Source organism: Peromyscus californicus, unplaced genomic scaffold, assembly GCF_007827085.1.
Source record: "Peromyscus californicus insignis strain IS unplaced genomic scaffold, ASM782708v3 Scaffold_3__1_contigs__length_106647218, whole genome shotgun sequence".
Lineage (NCBI taxonomy): Eukaryota > Metazoa > Chordata > Mammalia > Rodentia > Cricetidae > Peromyscus > Peromyscus californicus.
This window is the reverse complement of record NW_026294551.1, coordinates 34966940-34979701: the sequence shown is the minus strand read 5'-3', so window position 1 is coordinate 34979701 and position 12762 is coordinate 34966940. Positions and strand designations below refer to the sequence as shown.

Below are 12762 nucleotides of genomic sequence, written 5' to 3'. Positions count from 1 at the left end.
CAGAGCAAGCCGGCTGTGGGAGACAGCAGCATGGAACAGGGTTAGCAGGACAACCCCAAGTTCCCTGGGCTCTGAGCCGGAGGCGAGGCTGAAAGACCTGGCCGTGTGTGCAGTTGACCAGGTGACGTTGGGCCTTTCCCCTGCTTGCATTGAAGTCATCAACCAGCGGTGCTGACCGGCTCTACTGGTAGTTCCCATGAGCCTCTGGCACATTTAAATAAATACTCTAGTTTCCTTAGGCCTCATTCCTTTGTTCTTTTCCTTCTTTCTTCTTCTTCTTTTTTTTTTTTTTTTGGTTTTTATTTTTGTTTTCTCAAGACAGGATTTCTTTGTGTAACCATGGCTATCCTGGAACTCCCAGAGATATGCCTCCCCTGCCTCTGCCCTCTGCCTCTGCCCCTGCTTCTGCCTCCTGAATCCTAGGATTAAAGGTGCTCACCACCATGCTCTGCTCCTTTTGGTATTTTCATAAGAACTGTCTGGCTTTAGTCTTGGACCTTTTAAACTTCAAAGTCTTAACCTCAATGATGATTTGGGACAAACATTACCTGCTTCTATCAGGTTTCTAAATTCTTACCATCTTGGACATGAGTTTGGCCAGAATAGAAACAGTGAAGACATAAGACAGAACATGCCAAAGCTGTTTGTAAATAGTTTATTGGGTTAAGTGTAAAGGGACAATTAGTTAACTCCCTGTGGAAGGAGGTAAGGCCATGCCCCAGAAGGACCTTGGGGAAACTTCCAGAACACTCATCTTGGAAATGAGAAGATTAGGGCTATCATCCCGAAAACCAGCCATCTGTCTAAGCCCTCCCTGCAAAGGGTTTCTTGGGATAAGAGTTGAATAGACCTGGCAGGCCTCAGTGGTGCTTTCTGTACAGTGGAGCCACAGGACAGTTTCAGAACTCAGGTGATCGGCAGGGCCTCCTGGAATTCTTGAAGGTTAAGCCCTGAGTACTTCACCTGGTGGAAGACAGGTATCCATGTCACATGACTAGGGTGTCTTCTAAGGTAGGGGTGGGTGTGTGTGTGTGTGTTGAAAAAGTCTTACTGTATAGCCCAGACTGGCCTCAAATCTAACCATGCTCTTGCCTCAGTCCTCAAGTACCCAGCATCTTTTAAGAGTTTAACCTTTTGTTGTTTGTTTTTCAAGATAGAGTTTCTCTGAGTAACAGTCCTGGCTGTCCTGGAACTCACTCTGTAGACCAGGTTGGCCTCGAACTCACAGAGATCCGCCACCCTCTGCCTCTCGAGTGCTAGGATCAAAGGCGTGCTCTACCACTGCCTGGCTGATTTAACCTTTGTGAGCCTCACATTTTTGGTGTTCTTTCTTAGCCTTCCTTCCAAAGGTACTTGATGTAACCACTGATCCTTGATGGGTCCCTCTGCGAGTAACTTCCTAGTGCCCCTGAACCTGGGGTCATTCCTACCAGGGGGGTAGTCTGAGAAATGGGATCGGCAGTTTGCCACTGTGCCGACATCAGAATGCACTTACACAACCTATGTGGTTACCCAAGCCAGGCCCTTGAGGTAGATTTCTTCTTCCTCTTCCTCCTTTTCCTCTTCCTCCTCCGCTTCCTCCTCCTCCTCTCCCCCTCCCCACCCACATCTCTCTCTCTCTTTCTCTGTGTTGTGTTTTCTGACCAGGTCTCATGTAACACAAGCTGGTTCTCAAACTCACTATGTAGCTGAGCCAGGCCTTGAACTCTTGATTTTCCTGCCTTTGTTTCCCAGAGTGTCACCACACCCAGCTTGTGGATACAGCATTGGAGAGGAGTTGTTTGGGGGATGTTGTTGTTGTTTTGAGACAAGGCCTTACCACAACCCATTGCCTTGAATTCTATGAAGCCAAGAATGACTGTGAGTTGATCACCCTGCCTCTCCCTGCCTCCCAGAGTCCTGGGATTATAGGCGTGTGTCACCACGGTACTGGGGATCCATCCTAAGGCTTTGTGTATGCTAGGTATGAACTCTGTCGCTCTGTCACTCCGTCAGCTGAGCTACATCACCAGCCCCTTGTGTGGGGGTTTGAACAGGATCTCTGTAGCCCAGACTGGCCTGGAACTCATGGTTATCCTCCTGCCTCAGCCTACCCAGTTAAAGGGATTGTAGGTGTGCTTGAATGGCCTCTTTCTAGGGACAAGGGATTTTTCCATTTTTTTTTTTTTTTAAATAGCATATGATCAGGGAGCTTTTTGAGACAGGGTCTTACTATGTAGCTCTAGCTGGCTTGAAAGTCGCTATATAGACTGGGCTGGCCTCAAACTTGTGACACCCCTCCTGCCTTTGCCTCCTGAGTGCTGGGACCGCAGGGGTGCACCACCATGCCCTGCTCAGCGGGGCTTCTTGATGCACTCAAGAGACAAGGTAACAACAAGCACAGCCAGCTGCTGTCGGTGTAGCATGGCAAGTTTTACAGTAAACGTTCTGTAAGTAGGAGGCGTTCAAACAGTGCTTGAGAAACAAACCCAGGGTGTTGAAGATACATTAGCGTGGAGGTTTATCATCAGTGCCAGGCTATGCGTGTATTACAGCTGCCAGCACAGCCCATTTGTTTCCAGCAGCGTTACAGGGCTGTGCTCCAGCTCTGTGACCTCCGTTGCAGTCTCACTGACGGCGCTCACACAGCAGTCATCGATGACGGGAACGCCATGGTGTGGGTGGACGACTGTGTAACGGTATACAAGGTCTGCACGCAAGTGGTGGCTGAGAGTATCCCCCTCGCTGCCTGGCACTGCCACGCTTTCTTCGCTGATGTCACGGTGATTCTGAAACAACCCCAAGCAGTCAACTCTTGTTTCTCCTGCTTCTGAATCTTCCAGACAAAGAGGCTAGGGGTGAGGAGACCCCCGGAGACTGTTTTCATGGCATGGGGGGGGGGGGGGAGGCTAAGTACTGCGTGGAGCTTTGACACCATCTGAGAAGAGGACAGGTAAATTCTGCAATGGAAGAATGACGTCTTTCCTATGGGGTGAGGGATCATTGTTCTGGTCTAAGCCATGGCCTCCGATTTCAGGACATACCTTTGTCACCCCAAACGAGCGGGGACTGTTCACTGGAAGAGCATCTCTGTACCAAGTCTCCTCTGCCTTCGTTGTGGTTGGAAGCGAACTGGGCAGTGGTAGCCCACGACTTTAATCCCAGCACTCGGGAGGCAGAGGCAGAGGCAGGTGGATCTCTATGAGTTTGAGGTCAGCCTGGGCTACAGAGTGAGTTCCAGGATATCCAAGGCTGCACAGAGAAACCCTGTCTCAAAAAACCACAATAAATAAGAAGGGATGTTATTAAATCCTGTCGGGAAGAAGCCGAGGCTGAGCTGGAAAGGCCCAGAGGCAACGGAGCAGATAGATCCAGGTTCCGGCTTGCTAAACTGAGAATCCTAGAAGCCTTCTGGCCCAGGCACCTGTACTGCAGCTCCGTGAGGGGCTATGTGCTCACATGGGAAGGAGGTGGGCTGACGTGTGTTGCTCCATACCATGTACCTCTCTAGCTTGTATTCCTGGAGGCATGGTGATACAGATAGGGTAGGGGCTCAGTCCAGGAAAACTCAGCCTCTTTGGCTGGAGTTCCATTCTCCTCTTCTGTGAAAAAGCAAGTTTGTTTTTGAGGTAAGTTTTGCTCAAGCCCAAGCAATATTCCCACTCTACCCTTCCAGGTGACAGGAACTATAGACATGTGCCACACCAAACTGAAAGCAAGTTTTGAAGATCTCAGATAGGTACGAGCCAGGCTAGGCATTTAGCAATTCATATCTCTTCTATAAACTGTTTGGCAACTGGATTCAAATCCAGTTTATTCCTTCCTGCACTAAAAAAAAAAAAAAATTATTATTTATGTGTATGGATGTTTTGCCTGCATGTATGTATGAGCACTACATGTATGCCTGGTGCCCATGGAGGCCAGAGAGGGTGTCAGATTCCCTGGAACTGTGGATACAGGGCAGTTGTGAGCCACTTGATGTGGGTGCTGGGACTCAAACCCAGGTCCTGTGGAAGAGCAGCCAGTGCTCGTAACCACTGAGCATCTCTCCAGCACCATTTTTTTTTTGAACTGAGGATCGAACCCAGGGCCTTGGGCGTGCTAGGCAAGCACTCTACCACTGAGCTAAATCCCCAACCCCCTCCAGCCCCCTTTTTCATTCTTTCACCAAACACCGTGTAGGCCTGTGACATGCAAAACCCCAGACTAGACTTTCTTTGAACTGGGCTTGTCCCTCCGACTTCTCTACTTCCCTAGCCCACTCTCGCACACCCACTCTGGTCTGCCCCCTCACTCACTAACACCCCTGCTGCATAGGGAGATTCTCTCTCCCCACCCACATGATCTTCTTCTGTAGCTTAAAAAATTACACAGTGGCCAGGCGGGCCATCCGAGCACTTTGGGAAATGGAGGCATCTGATCATCCAAGGCCAGTGTCAACTACAAGATGAGTTTGAAGTCAGCCCAGGCTATGTGAGACCTTGTTTCAAAAAATTAAATAATAAATAAAATAAGCCAGATGGTAGTGGCCCACGCCTTTAATCCCAGCACTCAGGAGGCAGAGGCGGGCTGATCTCTGAGGCCAGCCTGGTCTACAGAGTGAGTTCCAGGACAGCCAGAGCTACACAGAGAAACTCCGTCTCGAAAAACCAGGAGCCAGGCCAGCACTCAGGTCTGCTTTTCCCCAAGCAACAAGAGCTTTATTTTATGATGCTGGTGTGTCCTGCCGCCCGAGATAAAAGTCAGGTAGTTCTAAGTTCAAGTAATGGAGGGTGCACTGGTAAGGATGATTATAAAATCTGGAAAGAGGAAATGGGGAGAAGGGCGCCTTTGATGTCTGGCCAGTGCTCCCGATTACAAAGGCAAACCCGGAGCAGCCGGCAGTAAAGTTACCTGGCCAAGGGCTGGGTGAAGGTCTGAGTGGAATCGGAGCCCTGAAAGATGATTGCGGCAGAGGTGGGGGGAGGAGAGGGCTGGGAAAGGGGAGATAGTGCAGAGTGACTTGCAGAAGCCCACGCCCAAGAGGAGGCGATAGATGCCGAAGAGCTAAGACCGGCTGTGAAGTACAGAGCTCACTTGAGCCCTGGAATGCCCTTTGTGAGGCCGTAACGAGGTCACATGGGAAGGAGGCGGGCTGAAAACTGGAAGAGCTTGTTCAGTGGGGTTTGGAGGGCTGAGAACAGAAGGGAAGTGACCGTGGCTAATGAGCTGTCCCAGACTGTGCCTGACGGAATGCTGGCATTCAGAGGCACTGTTGACCGCCAAGGGAGGAAGGAGTCAGAAAGGGCCTTGTCTCTTCCAGGAATAAGAAGAGAATTGTTATTGTAAGTACAGTAATAAAGCCTGTTCCCATTTCATGAGCACTTGCTAGGTGTTGGTCTGTGCTGGGCACTTGCTGGTCATTATCTCTGGTCTTCGGGATGAGCAGAAATCATTGTTATTGTTGTTCTCATCCTGAAATGAAGGCTACGATGCTCAGAGAGTAAGTTGCCCAAGATCCCACAGGTAAATAGTGAGATCATTTGAATTTGAACCTTACCTCTGTCTTGGAAGGGAATTAAACCAGAATGAATGAATTAAAGGAAGAACACGGACTTAAAAATATGAAGTACAAGCCGGGCGGTGGTGGCGCACGCCTTTAATCCCAGCACTCGGGAGGCAGAGCCAGGTGGATCTCTGTGAGTTCGAGGCCAGCCTGGTCTCCAAAGCGAGTTCCAGGAAAGGCGCAAAGCTACACAGAGAAACCCTGTCTCGAAAAACCAAAAAAAAAAAAATATGAAGTACAGCCGGGTGCCACATCCATGCCTGTTACCCTAGCACTGAGTAGGCTGAAGCAAGAGAGACAAGAATTTAAGTCAGCCTAAGCTGCACAGCGAGACCCTATCTCTAAAACAAAGCGTGAAACTAGGGGCCAGGAGCTAGAGTCCACAGCTGGAGACCTAGTTATTCCAGAGGTTAAAGCAGAATCGTTTCTGGAGCCCAGAAGTTCAGGGCAATCCTAAGCAACATAGCAAGACCATGTCTCTTAGAACAAAAGGATTATAACATAAGACATACACACACACACACACACACACACACACACACACACACACACACACACCAGTTTTCACGTTTTTTGCCGAGAGGTGTAAGTGTGTGCAAAGCCAGTTCTAAACCTGAGTGATCTGGACCTCCCTCATGATACCTCTAGGACCATCCCAACCCATGGCTTCTCTTGAGAACACACAACACCCACCAATCCTTAAACTCCAGTTTCTGGGAGCCCTGCCCAGCCGCACCCTCCGTGAATTTTAAAAGCACTTGGTCCCCATTTGGTATCACTGAAAGAATGGGTGGGCCGTCATTTTCCTATTTGTGACTGGAGCCCTTGCATCCTGAGGAAACTAGTGTCCCTAGACCTGCTCACTCCCCGGGAGCCCTCCTTTTGGCTGGAATGCCTGGAAGGATGGGTGAAGGCTGCTTCTGTTCACTCAGAACAAGCTTCCTAGCTAGGTCATGAACAGTCTTGATCGGAATGGTTTGCGTGTTTAATGTGAGGATACTTGATACTTGTAACCGAGTCAAACCATGCAAAAACATGGAGAGTGTGTTTCTTACACTACTGATCGGACTGTACAAGAAATGTCACATATTTTCTGTTAAATCTATTCCCAAGGCCCCATCTCTCAAGGTGAGCAGAAATTTGGTGCAAGGGAGCTTCCCTTCACAAAGGAAGGAGCACAAAAACCCAGGGTTTTATGAAACCTAGATTAGCTAGGGAACCCCCTGATGCCTGCGATCATCACCATAAATGCCTGTTATCCAGATACAGGTACTCTTGGAGGAGGAGGAGGAGGAGGAGGAGGAGGAGGAGGAGGAGGAGAAGGAGGAGGAGGAGAAGGAAGCGCTGGGGCGGAAGCTAGTGGAAGAGCATTTGGCTAGCATGCACATGGTCCTGGGCCCCAGTCTCCACTGAAAGAAAAAAACCAAAGTTTGGATGTGTTTCTTGTCTGTGGATATGGCTCAGTAGGCCAAGTCATGGAGCAGCATGAAGCCCTAGGTTCCACCCCAGCCCTGGATCAGCCAAGTGTGGGGCCACATGCCTGTAACCCTAGCACTCAGGAGGAGGAGGAAGATCAGAAATTCATTCATCCTCCCTATATACTGAGTTTGAGGCTAACCTGGTCTACATGAGACCCTGTGTCAGAAAGGAAAGAAGAGACAGGTGAGGAGGAGGGAGGGGGGACTCAGGGGGTGCACCCTTTCTACTGAGGTCCAGTCTCCCCATACCTATCGTTCAGTCCTTCTGCAGGGGCCATGCTCCTTCTGGGGCACAGGCTTCAGATTCTCACTGCTTGGTACAGCCTAGACTCCTCTTCATCCCTTTAAGGTTCTGGAGGCAGGACCCTCGCCACACTCCACTTCTCCCTGCCTTCAGGACGTTTGCACTTCCCCGGAGAGTTCACGGTTCACCCAAGCCAGGAAAGGAGCTCTTAGCCAGCCTTGGCTTTTGGCAAACGCTCCTGAGACTAGGAGATGAAGGAGAGAAAAGTCAGGAAAGACAGACAGAAAGCCGTTGTTCCTTCTTATTCTTCCAGCTCCACAGTCCTCCCTCAACACTTTCTGTCTCTCCGGGCTTCTCCAAAGCAACCATTGCCGGGGTTTTGGTGTACACTATGCTGTCTTATGAATTATCTGGGGGTTGGGGATTAGCTCAGTGTAGAGCGCTTGCCTAGCAAGCACAAGGCTCTGGGTTCGGTCCTCAGCTCCGGAAAATTAAACAAAACAAAACTTTAAAAATAAATAAATAAAAGAATTATCTACCAGCCATCTGGTTGTAGACCCTTGATAACCAACAAATCCTGAGCACCCCGTGTCCAGCAGGCACTGACAGGACAGTGTAGGGACAGGTGACCTGAGGGACAGGGAGGGAAGACAGCAGACAAATGCCCCACAGTGGGAGAAGACTATGATTAGGGAAACGCAGGACAGATCGGCAAATGCCGAAAGTGTGTTTAGGGAAGTGGAGCAGGTTGTTATTTTTGGACATGGAGTGCGGGAGCGGGGGTGATAGGAAGAGAGAGTAAGCCATGAGGCAAGCCCAGCCCAGACTCAGCCTTTAAAATCTGTGTCCGTGTGTCTCTGGTGGGCATGCACACACACGTGATTTGTATGTGTGGACTTGTGTGCCATAGCACACATGTGGATGTGAGATAATCAACTTTGTAGACTCGACTGTCTCCTACCTTTGTGTGGGTTCCAAGATCAAGGCCCAAACAGGAAGTACTTTTCCTCACTGAGCCATATCCCCAAGCCCAGACCAGGGGTGGAAGAGTGCAGACTTCATCCCAAGAGCTGTGAGGAGCCTGGTGAGGGCTTTCCGTAGAGGCGAGCATGCTCAAGTTAGCATTTAAGCTACCGTGCCGCAGTGTAAAGGGACGAGTGAGGTACGACAAGCCTAGTTAAGAAGTTTCCAGTGATTCCGGGTAGCAGTGATGGCGGCCGTTGAAGGAGCTGGGCTGAGTTGGGAAGAAAGAGGATCGAAGAGACAGCTAACTGGACAGCTGAGCCTCCCACTTTATGATGAACCTGGAATGATGACCAGATGGTTCCTCTCTGCCTGGGGCTGCAAGAGAGGGAGTCTTGAGCAGCCTCAGTGAGAAGAGTCACAGTGGAGAAGTATTTGTATAGAACCGATCAAGTTTGGAGACTTCCTTTCCTTTTTTTTTTTTTTTTTTTTTTTTTTTTTTGGTTTTTCGAGACAGGGTTTCTCTGTGTAGCTTTGCTCCTTTTTCCTGGAACTCACTTGGTAGCCCAGGCTGGCCTCGAACTCACAGAGATCCGCCTGGCTCTGCCTTCCGAGTGCTGGGATTAAAGGCGTGCGCCACCACCGCCCGGCGGTGTTGATTTCTTACATGTTGGTGTTTGAAGGCAATAGAGGAGACTGGGTGGGTAGCCCCTGGCTGGGTGACAGGTGGATTATACTTCTGATCCCCAAGACAGGGAACACTGGAGACCCAGTTTTAGACTACACAGTGATTCGATCAGTCTTGAGCAGGCTGGGTTTGAGGCTCACAGCTCTTGGAATTAAGTCTGCACACTTAAGATTCTTCACACAGAAAGGTGTAGAGACATTTGGACATAGGGATCTGGCAATCAAGAGGAGGCTGTAAGTAGAGAACTATGGTTGTGGGGTTGGTTGGGTCACTCAAAGAATGTGTGAGGAGTACCCAGGACAACATCCTGGGGGTCACCAGCATTCTAGGAACTTGTTTTTTGGGTCTTTTGACTTTACAAATATATAATTGGCCAGTCATGATGATGCACACTTATAATCTCAGGACTTGGGAGGCAGGGACAGAAAGTTTACTGCATGGAAGTTGCTTCTCTACATAGTCCATCCCTGTCTCAAGCAACAGGAAGTACCCCGTAGAATTAGTAAGATAAATAATTTGGTTATGAGTTGGGGAAGGATATCATGCTTTCAAAGTCAAATGTAAACACTGAATCTCAGGCTGGCCTGACACTCACTCTGTAGCCCAAGCTGGCCCAGGACCCATGGCTTTCCTTCAGTCTCAGCCCTCTGAGTGTTGTGATTACAGGCATGTGACACCAGACCCAGCTCTCCCGTTTTTTTTCCTTTAACTATTCTTCTATTCGGTTTCCTCTGATCCTGCTGGTGTCAGTTACCAGCCGTGGAACTCTTAACCTTTTGGTGCCTCAGCTCAGAGGAGGGACAATAATAGCTTCTACCTCATAGTGATATGCAGGTGAAAGACTTAGACGCTTAGAACAGTGAATACAAACTGCTGGACTCCTCACGATCACTGTTGGCCGAGACAACAGTAATTGCATTACTGTTCTCCGACTGACTGCATTCATACTGAGCTCCATGACTGCAGAGGTTGGAATCCGACAAGCTAAGTTCTAATCTTGAGTGACCTTGGCTTCTCTGAGCTCCAAGCTCTTCCTCATACATGGAGGTAGTAGTGCCTGCCTCACAGTGAAATAAGGCCTGAAGCCCTGGAAGGCAGAAGACGCGGTGGCCAAGTGCCTCCCATTCTCATACCCTTGGATGCTGGTTCAGAATCAGACAATCTGCTGATTCCAACTCCTGGGTCTCCTCTTCCACCTTGCCAGAGGCATCCTCCAGCAGGATGACAGTTCTCCAGTGAGGCTTAGAGACAGAGTGGTAGGTAAATATTTGCAAATCTTCCCTTTCCAGATCTGCCCTCTGCTCAGTGGGAGGTGTCTTGGGGTCTTAGAGAGCTGGCCTGAGAATCGAGGGTAAGCTAGTCAAAGCAGTGGACTTCTGTGGTTCATTTCTGTGTCCCAGGAGTTTCTGTTCCGTTGGCACAGCTGTGTCCGGCTCTCCTCCTCACATCCTCTGGCTCCCGCTGCTATTCTCAGCCTCCTCCCCTGCTGTCCTGCTCACACCTGACCCATCTTCCCACAGTCCCATCTCAACCTGTGTTCTCAGGTACAGGTGGCTTCCTCTTCCGGGAATGACCTCTCCCCTCTCCCCTCTTTCGTTGGTCTTCCGGGTGAACATATACTCAGTCAGCCCCTGATAAAGTTGTCAAGTCACCCTTGCGATAAACGCTCTGTTCCTCATATGGAATTGTTGGTCTCTGCTTCTCGTGTCCTCCGGTAGTCTCTTGAACCCGCTAGCATCAGGACCCCACAGTGCAGTGTGCTTACATGGCGCAGTGGGAGCCTGCAGGGTTGGCAGAATTAAGGAATGACTGGAGGGCTGGGGAGATGGCATGCCCAGTAAAGTGCTTGCCATACAAAGTGGAGTTCCACCCCCAGCACCATGTTAAAAAGCTGGGCGCCGGCTGAAGAGATGGCTACTCAGTTCACTGGCCACTCTGGCAGAGGACCTGGGTTTGGTTTCCAACACCCACATGGCAGCTCACAGCTCTCTAGAAGTCCAGTTTCAGGGGACCTGATGCCCTCTTCTGGCCTCCACAGGTAACATTACCCAAGTTGGGCACATTCAGGGCAAGCACTCATACAGACAAAATAGAAATAATAAACCTTAAAAAAAAAAAAAAAAGCTAGGTGTGTTGTGCACTCTTGTAGTCCCAGTGCTGTGGAGGCAGACACAGGCAAGTCCCTGGGAGGACGCTGGCTAGACAGTCCAGCCTAATTGACAAGCTCCAGGCTCAGTGAGAGACCCAACCTATTAAAGTAAGGTGCATTGAGACTTCCAGGTTCAACCTCTGGCTTTACTCACATGTGCACATACACACAAAAATGAACATGTGTAATACACACACACACATACACACACACACACACACACACACACACACACACACACACACACACACACACAAGAAAGGAATGGATGGATGGTTGGATAGGCAGACTGAAGCCAGGATATTCACTGAAGAGAAAACAGCCCAGCCTCGTGCCATTCATTTTCTGGAGACAAGAGTGTATACCCTTTTTCCCACACCAAGCCTCCATCACCACCAAGCCAGGAACCCTTAAATTCTGGAAATAAGAATAGAGCCACTTCTCCCTACCCAGAGATGTTATTATCAAGGCTATGATGCAAAGCAACATAGTACAGATAGACTGAGAACCTACTATGTTTGAGTCAGTAAGAGATGAGCCTGAGAAAGCTTTCAGAAAGCTACTGTGGTTTTAAACCATAGTGGATATTATCATCAACAACTTGAAATTCTTTGTGGTTCTTCTGGTGGCTCTTTCTGAAAGTACTTCAAACTTTCGCATCAGCGGAGAGTGAAGTCTCAACCTCTCCTGTGTAGGAAATTACTCCCTTGCCAAGACATGGGAATCCCTGACCTGTAGGATTATCCAGGGACAAGCAAACACAACTTTGTTTTCTTACCACTTTGGGAAAATTAGATTCCAATATGGTTTAGAATTGTCTTGAATGAAGGACTGGTGGGATAGCTCAATGGTGTTGTCAACAAGCCTGAAGACTCAGGTTCAATCCCCTGGGTCCCCATGGTGGAAGGAGAGAACAGGTCCCCACAAGTCATCCTCTGACCGCCACATATACACCATGGCAAGCATGCCGCATGTGTACACAGAATAAATTAAATGTTATCATTTTTAAAAGAATAGGTTGTTTAGTAAAGGGTCTCATTTCTCTGATGAAGGGTCTTAGGATTTCCGTTCACATAGTTGGCCCATTTTCTCTTTAGTCATTATTCTGTACCAGTTTGACTTAGAGGTCAAGTCTTGGATTGGACCATCCATAGTCCCAGAGCTAATGGGCAGAGATGCTCCCATCTCTACTGCGTCATTCCTGTGGGCAGGAATTGTGTTGTTCAGTCCTTAAGTCCTGGCCAAGCTTCATCCAAAGACAGCCTCCTCCAGCAGTTTGCTTGATCCCATGATGGGCACAGGGCACTCACAGGTAAAGGGAGAAGCAGGGGCGGGCAGAATCTACAGGGCAATGGCCATCTCAAAAAGCCACCAGTGGCACCTGACACTGCCTTCAAGGACAGAAGGACAGAAGGCAGAGCACATGAGCACTCTCAGAGCCTGGAGGTTTGGGAGCACATGAGCACTCTCAGAGCCTGGAGGTTTGGGAGCACATAGAAGGATCAGGAGACACTGTGGTCAGGAGAGAAGCCATCTGTATTTGGTCCGTTTGGAAAAGTATGGTGTAAGGGTCCTGAAGCTTTCACAGCAGGTTCTTCATTTAGGTCCTGTCTGCAGTACCCCTCCTTCCAATCCACCCCACCCCATACCCCCAGCACCTCTGAAGTGACAAATAACGATTACTAGTTTAATATGAAACTATCTAGTAATAAGACT

At 49.3% G+C, this 12762-nt stretch overlaps 1 protein-coding gene and 1 long non-coding RNA gene across 2 annotated transcripts in view; one reads left to right on the top strand and one right to left on the bottom strand.

Annotated features, from left to right (window-relative positions):
- Rnf43 (ring finger protein 43) overlaps positions 1-12762 on the top strand; it is a 72909-nt gene that overhangs the window by 42842 nt on the left and 17305 nt on the right. The gene's annotated exons all lie outside the window — the stretch shown is intronic.
- LOC128121557 (uncharacterized) overlaps positions 1-12762 on the bottom strand; it is a 35148-nt gene that overhangs the window by 6410 nt on the left and 15976 nt on the right. The gene's annotated exons all lie outside the window — the stretch shown is intronic.